Source organism: Equus quagga, chromosome 9 (genome assembly GCF_021613505.1).
Source record: "Equus quagga isolate Etosha38 chromosome 9, UCLA_HA_Equagga_1.0, whole genome shotgun sequence".
Lineage (NCBI taxonomy): Eukaryota > Metazoa > Chordata > Mammalia > Perissodactyla > Equidae > Equus > Equus quagga.
The window spans coordinates 94560761-94570519 of record NC_060275.1 but is presented as its reverse complement, the minus strand read 5'-3'; positions in this window follow the sequence as shown (position 1 = coordinate 94570519).

Sequence of the window (9759 nt, the reverse complement as noted above, 5' to 3'; positions counted from 1 at the left end):
TCCGGGCTCCAAAGTCCAACTCGGTTCAAACTAGAAGTGGTTCAATCCCTTAACCTCTGTGGGCTTCAGTTCCATTTCCTGCACAAAATGAGAGTTTTAAAAAAGGTGGCATCTCTGCCACCTTAACATAGATTTTATTTTAAATGTACAAAAGGAATGCTTTTTTACTAATGATATGCCTATGTTAAAAAAAATCAGCAAAGGGGATGTGATGACGTCTCAGATAAAGAATAATTGTGGATGGCAGAATGGACAATTACTGTTCTCTAGCAGGATTCGTAGTAGAAAACAGAACCCGCTCCAGCTAGTTCAGGTGGAGAGGAGTTTATTGAAGGAGAGAAAGTGGTTCCCAGAACCCCTGGGCGAGGGTCGGGGGCGGGGGGGGGGGGGGGGGGGGGGGGGGGGGGGTGGCAGACGCGGAAGCCCTGTGAGCGGAAACAGCCCCAGAGGGCAGCACAGGACTGCTGCAGCCTCAGGGGGACGTGGCCTCATACTCCGCTCACACTTGGGCTGCGGAGGGGCCCTGCCTCGCATCTCCACCAAGGCTGCCTCCGAAAGATCAGCGTCTCTCCCCTGTGATCCGTCTGCCTCTCTTGCCGGCTGGATTCTCATAGTGCCTCCTTTTTCCCAGGGAAAATCTTGCTCCTCGTGCTCTAGTTTCAAGGGAGGTTTGTGGAGGGCTTCGGCCTCACGAAGGTAACATGCATAAAGAGAGAAATTGCCCAGATGTAGGAACAGAACTCAGAAAGTATTGGGTGACCAAAAAGCATGACAAATGCCCATGCCCACTGTTATTATATTGTCCCAGAGGCAGAAATCCAGGAACTGACGTTTAAGGCATCACTTAATGCATTTGATTTGAATGTACATGCCCACACATCGTGGAACCAGAGAACCACACTATGTTAATTTGCCATCATGGTTCCTCTTGTAATAAATAGTTATTTTTTTAAAAATTCAATTCAGGGAGGTAAAAATCATTACTGTTGATTTTATGTTATGTTGATATTACTGTTGTGTTCATAGCTCTAGAAAAGGATATGTTATGTTAAATTATGCATTGAATATTAATTCAATGTGCAGCTAAATGGAAATTTTGATTGAATAAGCTGTCTTTTTTTTAATTATTTTATTTCTCCCTAAAGCCCCTCAATACATAGTTGTGTATTTTTAGTTATGGGTCCTTCCAGCTGTGGCATGTGGGACGCCACCTCAGCATGGCCTGATGAGCAGTGCCATGTCCGTGCCCAGGATCCAAACCAGCAAAACCCTGGTGCACCAAAGCAGAGTGTGGGAACTTAACCACTCGGCCATGCAGCCGGCCCCATGAATAAGCTGTCTTAAAGAGGTCTTGTTTTGGGGGGAAGTGGTTGGGCAGAGGGAGGGAGTCAGTCAATTCCTAAGCCTTTGTTTGTCAAAGGTTAGCCCTTCTAACACATTTCAAAATCACCTAGGGTCCTTATTAAAATTATAGACTGATCCCTGACCAAAAGCATTGTTATCTGGGGGGAAAGTCTGGATTATATCATCTAACGAGCTCTTTAACTGGTTTCTTCCTCATTCCAAATCTTGAGAACTACTGCTTTATGTGGAAAATATAGATACTTTGAGGGAATATTAAGTAATAAATTAAAAGTTAATTAATTAATTAATACAGCTAGGTACTATCTCCATTGTATTATTTATTCTAGTCTCTATTGATCTGGAATAATGGCTGCTACATACAATGTAGTCCACAAATTCTGAGGTGAAAGTGTTTCACTTTTATCAGGACATTTGAATTTCAAATGTCTAACATTTCCTAGCAGTCATTAGTCCACATTTTTCTAAGTCAATCAGGGCGCAGCTTCTGACCTAAGCCGCTAAACCATTTTCTTTGATAGCAGAACTGGAAATAGGGCTTGTTTCCCTTCCTGCTGGGCTTCAGCCTCTAACTGGCATTTATTTTTTGAAATGTAAAAGTCATCCTCCTTCAAGGAAAAATATTCCACTAACTTTTCCCATTAGCTAAGCTTTTGAAGCCAGTGTTTCCCAAACTTGATGTGCATCAGAAAAATCTAGAGGGCTTGTAGAGTCCACAAGTCCTCTGACTCAGTCAGCCTGGGAGGTGGGTAGCGTCTGCACACTGGACGCTCATCCCAGAGGATGCTGGTGCAGGAATCACTATTCAAATCTTCAGACTGCTTGGACGGTCCCAGTTCCCCAAATTGTGATTATTCTTCTGCCATAATCAGCAGGAGGTTAGCTGAGTTGTGTAGGAAAGATTCTAACAAGTGAGTCTCAGGCTCATGAAGAATGCAGACGTATTGGGGGATAAAAGTGTTGCACCCAATGTACGGAAATTCCAGGGCTGAGCCCCTGTGTTGGCTGCACCTGCAGGGATGCTGCAGTGACCTCTGAAGGAGGGCACAGCATCCTGTCTCCCTGCTGCCCAATTGTTCACCATCGTTTCTCACCTCTGGGCTGTGTTTGCTGAGGGCAGTGAAATAGAACCAACTTCACAGAGGGCTTTAAGAGTTTCATACTTTTGCCTGTGCGGAAGGCATTGTTATTATCAGCCCCATTTAAAGAAACTGAGAATCAAAGAGGTTGTCTTGCCCAAGATCATGGCTTGAAAACCATGACCAGCTACGAGTGAGGATGGATGAAGCTCATGTCTGGTCCTTAGGGAGCCTGGGAACATAGCTCTGAGCTCAGGTTGCTGGCAACAAAGCTCGGGGGAGAGCAATTGAGCTGCCTGGATCAGGCCAATGGAGCCTTTCCTTCCCTAGGATGGAGATGTGACACTGGATTGACACCTGACCCCCTCATAACCAGGCACTCTCAGGTGTGAGCAGGCGGCCTTGGGAATGGGTGCAACAGGCCCATCCTGGAACACCGGAGGGGCCTCATGGAATAACTTCCCTTCTCTCCCTTTCTAACAGCATGTTGTAAGGCCTGAAATACCCCCAAGAAGCAATTTTCCTTTGGGTTTAAATAGAGCCTTTTCAGCCTCTAATTGTTATCTATAAGGCATACCATTTCGAGACTCTGCAAGTACCACTTTCCTCTGCAGAAATGGGGACCCAGGATGGCACCTGGCCCATAAGAGGTAGGCACACACCGAGATTCCCCAGCCCTGAGCTTTGTCTGTGCTGGGCCTCAATAGTCTGCCAGGGTTAGAGGTGCAGGTGGTGCCTATGAAACAGAACAAAACAAAACTGATGAATAAGGATGAGAAAGGAAGTTGTAACCGGGACCCCTCTAGTGCTGCAACCTCAAGATAGAAGAGAATGAATTCTAGGTATACTTTGGGCTGGATTCGAAAGACCACAAAAACCCACATATCAACGTTGGGGTAAGTGTTCTCTCCCTCCTTCCCTCCCTCCCTTCTTTCCTTTCCTGAATCATTCAGTCCAAATGTCACCAGGTAGGATTAAGCAAAATAGGCACCTATTGTGGGGGCAGGGGCAGGACCAGAGCAGGGTGTCAGAGCCTAAATGGGATGAGAAAGGCACCCGTGTGGGTGAATGACAGGGGCAGAGACCCTGCACCCCCGGGGAGTCTGAGCAGGGTGAAGAGGGCATCCAGGTAGGAGTGGTCATGATGGTCCAGAACAGGAAGTCAGAACACGAGTGAGGTGAGGAGGGTGGGAGGGTGGGGGGAAGGTGGTGATGGGAGATGGCAGATGATCCACTAAGTAAATATTATATGGAGGAGAGTGGGAGCCAAGTTTTCACTGTCCAAGAAGGGAGTTACAGATATGAAAAGAGAGAAAACTCATATAAATCCTGTGATACTGGTTTGGAATTGGAGATGTCAGTGTGGATGCATGATTTTCAGTATATCTAGATAGGTCTAGAAATAAATCTAGGGGCCAGCCCAGGGATGTAGTGGTTATGTTCACACGCTCCACTTCAGCGGTCTGGGGTTTGCGTGTTTGGATCCTGGGCACGGACCTACACACCACTCATCAAGGCATGCCCTGGCGGTGTCCCACATACAAAACAGAGGAAGCTTGGCATGGATGTTAGCTCAGCAACAACCATCCTCAAGCAAAAATAGAGAGGGGGATTGGCAACAGATGTTAGCTCAGGGGCAATCTTCCTCACCAAAAAAATAAATTTACAATAAATCAATCTAGCTCTAAAAATTTGTGTGTACACACCCACTCACACTGAAATCACCTTAAATAAGTGATCGAAACAGTGGTAGTGATGGGACAATTTAAAATCGTGTGCCACCTGATAGGATTCAGTGGGAAGAACATAGCATCACTTCTGTGATATTCCTGCCAAAAATCATAACCTGACTCTAACTATGAAAAAGTATCAGACAAATCCAAATTCAGAGACATTCTACAAAACGAATGACCTGTAATCTTCAAATATGTCGAGGCCATAAAGGTCAAGGAAAGACTGAGGAAGTGTTCCAGACAGAAGGAGAATACGATAATTAAATGCACTGTGTGATTCTGGATTTGATCCTTTTTCCATAAAGGACATTATTGGAACAACTGGTGAAACTTGAATGATGTCTGCGGGTTGGATGCTGGTTATTTACCAGTGTTGGTTTCCTGCTTTGATGGTTGTTTTGCGGTAGGAGAATGTCCTTGTATGTAGGAAATACGCTGAAGTATTCAGGGGTGATGGCACATTGGGTCAGCAGCCTACTGTCAAATGGGTTCAGGAAAACAAGTACTTTGTGCTATTCTTCGCACTTTTCTGTAAGTTTGAAATTATTTCAAAAAAATCTATTATAAGATTCAAGTAGTTCCTTAAAATTGCTTTTGAGATTTAAAAAATTACTCTTAACATTTTTTTCCATTGAGTTATAATTTACATACTGAAAATTCAGCCTTTTTCATTGTATGAGTTCAATGAATTTTGACAAATATATAGTCATGTAACCACTACAAACAACGTATGGAAACCTTAATGGTAAATGCCTCTTACTTTTAAAACTGTCAAGGAATGAGTTGCGTTTTTAGAAATGCTTTCATTTATTTTACAAGTATAAATATTAAACCTATTACACTTCTTTTTAAAATATTCAGATATAAAATGTATAATGCTAAAACGTTTGACTTTTTTAAACAGGTTAAGAATCTTACAATAAAACAAGAAAACAAAGACGTGAAATAAGCTCTGCCTTTCACTGGAGAAAATGCTTGCATTTCCTCTCCTTTCTGCTTTAATGTAGAGTTAGAGCTGTGTAGGCAGAGAGATGTGCTTCTGCCAGGAAAAGCCTCATTAGTCCCAGGAGGAAGCCCTGCCCACCTGCCCCACTGTCTCCCCAGCTGTCCAAGCACCTTCCTTGAGGGGTGGTTCTCCCCATGGCTTTGAAATACACCTACACGCTCCACTGTGGGCTGCGACACTTAACCTCCCTCGGCCTCCAGTTTGGCTAATGGGCTGTGAAGCGTGGACTGACATCTGCTCAGAGGACAGCGCTGTGCACCGGGGCTCAGCTCTCACAGTGGCTCGGAGGGAAGGAGTCGGTAACGGATCATTCAGCACGAGCTTCATAGGTTCCTTAATTCATTCTCTAACTTTCCCCTGATGTCCTTGTAGCAAGTTAGAAAAATTCAACTCCTGTCACAACTCAGGTGCAGTGAAAAGATTATTTCTCTGTAATTGGAACTTTCTCCTAAGACCTCTCCCACAAGATACTAGGTGAAAATTAACTACATCTCTAATCCAGTCCAAAGCTTATTCCCTTTAAATGAGGTTCAGTATCTGTTAGTTAAAAATAGTCCCTCAAGTAGCTTCTCTGCCTTTGTCTCTCTCCCTGAGATTGTGTCTGACACTGAAGGATACACCTTACTTGACCTTGTGGCTTTCAGGGAAAGTTGGGGTCCCCAGGGAGCCCTTGAGACCTTGTGCTTCCCAGTAGATCTCCTACTCTCGAGGTGTTGTTTCTTTTCCTCCAGGTTGCTAGGGCCTTGCTGGTCCCCACTGCTAACATCTGGGTGGATATTGCTCAGAGTTGTTACTATTCCTTGGGCAATGTACCCACAGGTGCTTTCTGGATTATCCCATTTCATCCCAGCTACTGCTGGCACCAACATCAACTCGAGGATAGGCCGAGATACCCATTTGTCTCCAGCTTCTGCTTTTGGTCCTGCAGGATTTTCTGCAGCATCCCCTTGTCCCAATTAAGACAACTCCTGGCAATTTCCCCTAGACAGATAGTCAGATACTTCCAGGGCCTTTGCAGCATGCGTTAAGCGGATCAGGGCCATGGACCTGGGACACTGGGTAAGTTGATGAACTGCTCCCTGCCTGCGAGTCTTCATCATAAAATGCAAATCATAATAGCTAATGCAAATTGAACACTTACTATTAGTCTGGCACGAAAGTGTATGTATAAGTGATTAATATAATCATTATTATACTAATAACTTACTTCACACTTGTAATTTCACAAAAAGTTGTGAGTGAAAGAATGACTCCCCATGTTAAGGGCCTTTATGCACACTTTGAATAAATGCCATGTATATCAACATTTAAAGTTTGTAGTATGACAAACGAGCTTTCTTTTTGCCTTAGAAATTCGTCAATCCAATGAGATCCATTGACTGCAAGTTTCTAAACACTCTCTACTTAACTGCACTTTCACGTTGATCTAGTTGCAAACAGGTAGCAAGCAATTTGTGGACAGCATTGGTCCATAACATACACTTTGAATAGCACTCTTCTACGTTTTTACGTGCATTAACTAATTTAATCCTCACAATAACTTTACGAGGATAATATTATTATTCTACAACTAGTGAAGGTAGCAACTAATAAGTGTTGGAGTTTTGGGACCCAGGTTTTGAGACTCCAAGGCCCCTGTTCATACCCTGTTGTGGAGGGGAGGAGGAATGTGCCAAGTAGATTTTCCTTGTCTTGAAGACACAGGGTGGAGTGAGCTGATGATGAGTAGGTGGTGGAAACTGGCAAATGAGATGAGGTAGATAAGGGCCTAAGATGGACTTAGAGTGGCCAGGGTTGTCTCTATCCCCAGGACCAATGAAATGTGTAGGTAAAATTGAAGAACTGTGGTGAGATGGCAGCCTCTAGTCCTGGGGGTGAGGGGAGGCCGGAGACTGGAGAGACCCCCATCACTCAGTGCTGATTATGTCCTCCAACCAGAAGACAGGAGTAAAGCAAGGAAAGGGTTGCCATTTGTTCTGTAAACCAGATGGCTGATATGGACAGTTGATTGTCAACTTACTCCAGAACAATGGGGCTAATTAACCAAGTGCAGTTGAAAGAGATGTTTGGCCCGGCCTCCTATCCTGCTTCATATGTCGTTGAGAAGGGAGACTTGGTTCCTAATAAGTCTTTGCTTCTAGAAAGTTGTAAAAAGTCTTTATTTCTAGAAAGGTTAGCTTTAAAGTGTTTTAATGTCAAGAGAATAAAATATTTACACCACTTTATCTTGTTCTTGTGACTTAAACAAGACAGAATCATTTCCCCCATGATAAAGCAGATAAAGAGGTGGGAGGATGTATTTTCCTAAATTGTCTTATCGAAACGAGTCTGGGTTAGAAACAGGTGATGCTATTCAAAATATTCCTGCCCACTGCAGGGAGGTGGAAAGAAAGCAAGACGAGGGTAAGCTTGTGTGTGTGTGTGTGTGTCCCTATTCTGGGTGGCAGCTCTCTGACTTCTTCACAAATAAACTCTCTGAACCAGCCTGGCTCCAGAGAGAGAGAGAGGTGACTGCGGGTTAGCAGTAAGTAATGGGACTGTCTCGTTTACAGCAAGCTCTTAATTCATTAGGTGTAGACTTGGATGAGGATGAGGTTTGAGAATTGGGCTGCAGGTGTCCATCTGAAGTACTGCACCTACAATTTCTCCTCCTCTGTTCCCTGGACAGGCCTTTCTCCTGGACCTAGTGTCGGGCTCGGACCTGGAGTTCCATTTGGCAGCACCCCGTCCCCATTGCAAACTACAAAGAAAAGGAATACAGCAGTTTAGCCTAAAACACAGTATGACATGTTATTCACTTGCTTTAACGGCCCCCTTTAATGACCCCCTACTATCCTTAAACTAAAATAAAAACTCCTTAGCAAGGATGGCAAGGCTTCTTGTAACCTTCCCCTTTGCGTAGGCAGAATAATGGGCGCCCAAAGCTGTCCATGACCTATTCCGCAGAACAACCTGTGACTATGCTAGGTTACATGGCAAAGGGAAATTAAGACTGCAGGTGGCATTAAGGTTGCTAATCAGCTGCCGCTAAGTTAGGGATATCATTCTGGATTATTCAGATGGTTCTGACATAATCACAAAGGTCATTGAAAGCTGAAGAAGGAGGCAAAAGAAGAGAGTCAGAGGGATGCGATGTGAGAACTTGACCAGCTGGTGCTGGCTTTGAAGACGGGAAAGGGAACCGTGAGCCCAGGAATGCAGGCAGCCTCTAGAAGCTGGAAGAGGCCAGGAAATAAATTCTCCGCTAGATCCTCCAAAAGGAACACAGCTCTGCCAACACCTTGATTTTAATCCAGTGAGACCTGTGTGGGCCTTCTAACCTGCAGAACTGTAAGATAATAAATTTGTGTTGTTTTAAGCCACGAAGTTTGTGGTAGTCGTTGGAGGACTTAAGGTCAGCTTGCAAACAGGAAAGCAAGCAGCATTTTTCTCTTTTTTTTCTCTCTCTCCTTTTATAACTCCATCATCAGGTTCGGCTCTCTCAAGGCACAGTTAAATGAGAGAAACCCTCTAGCATGTTCTTCCTAGTACTAGGTGGGAGAGTTATCTTGGAAATTACTCAAGACTATGGTTGTAAAATGATTCATTTCAAAATGCCTCTGTTATACCCAGAAAAATCAGTAGGCAAAAGGTCATTCTATCCATTTAGATTTACTTGCTATATTGACCTTTGGAATTACAAGCCCTTGGTGTGGGTTCTGATTTGAAATGCCCCATCTAGCCTGACTGTGGTCAGCGCTGGTGCAGTGGAGTGGCCCATCTGAAAATGATAAAGCAAAAAGGAACTAGGATATATTTTTTGTAACAGGCTTAGTAACAGCCCTTTGCTGACAGCAGCAAAAAGGTTTCCAACATGGTGGCAGGACCAGGAAGTATTAAGTGGCAAATGCTTTCAGTCACCTCCCGCTTTTGATGCCCCAGAGTGATGTTTCCCGAGACAACAGAGTTCGATAGTGAACTTGCTTCCCTGCCCCGCCGTCCCTGAGAGGCTCGTTCTGTTAAAGGGCTGTGGGATCTCAACCTTCCTGTGGCCAAGTCTCCTCCTTTCTCAAAAGGAAGCTAGAACCATGCAAACCTCCCTCACCGAGACGTGGAGGGGATAGCTATTTGTAGTACCCAGGAAGGAAACACAGAGGCTGGCTTGTATTTGATTAAAGTGTTGATAATTGTTTTATGTCATTAGCTGAGAATCATGTTCTTAGTCACTGTTTTCACACGCTTCTCTGTTCATGTGAGATCTGACTATTTCAATAGCAACCTAGATGGAATGCTCAGGTCTTCACCAGTTGTTCATCTGTTCATTTATTCAACAAATATTTACGAGCATGCACCATCTGGGCAGCCTTCTGTGCACTGGGGATAATGAGAGAGAACAAAGACCCTTGCAATCATAGCATCTACATTCCAGTGGGGGGATGGATAATAAAAAATTACATAAATAGAGTAAGTGCCATAAGAGAAATAAGGCAGGGAGGGGCTAGAGCTTTCCTAGGGGTAAGAGCAGAAAGGGAGGCTTTGCTGAGAAAGTGAGATTTGAATGATCAGAGAATGTGAGGGAGGAAATTATGTACATATCTGG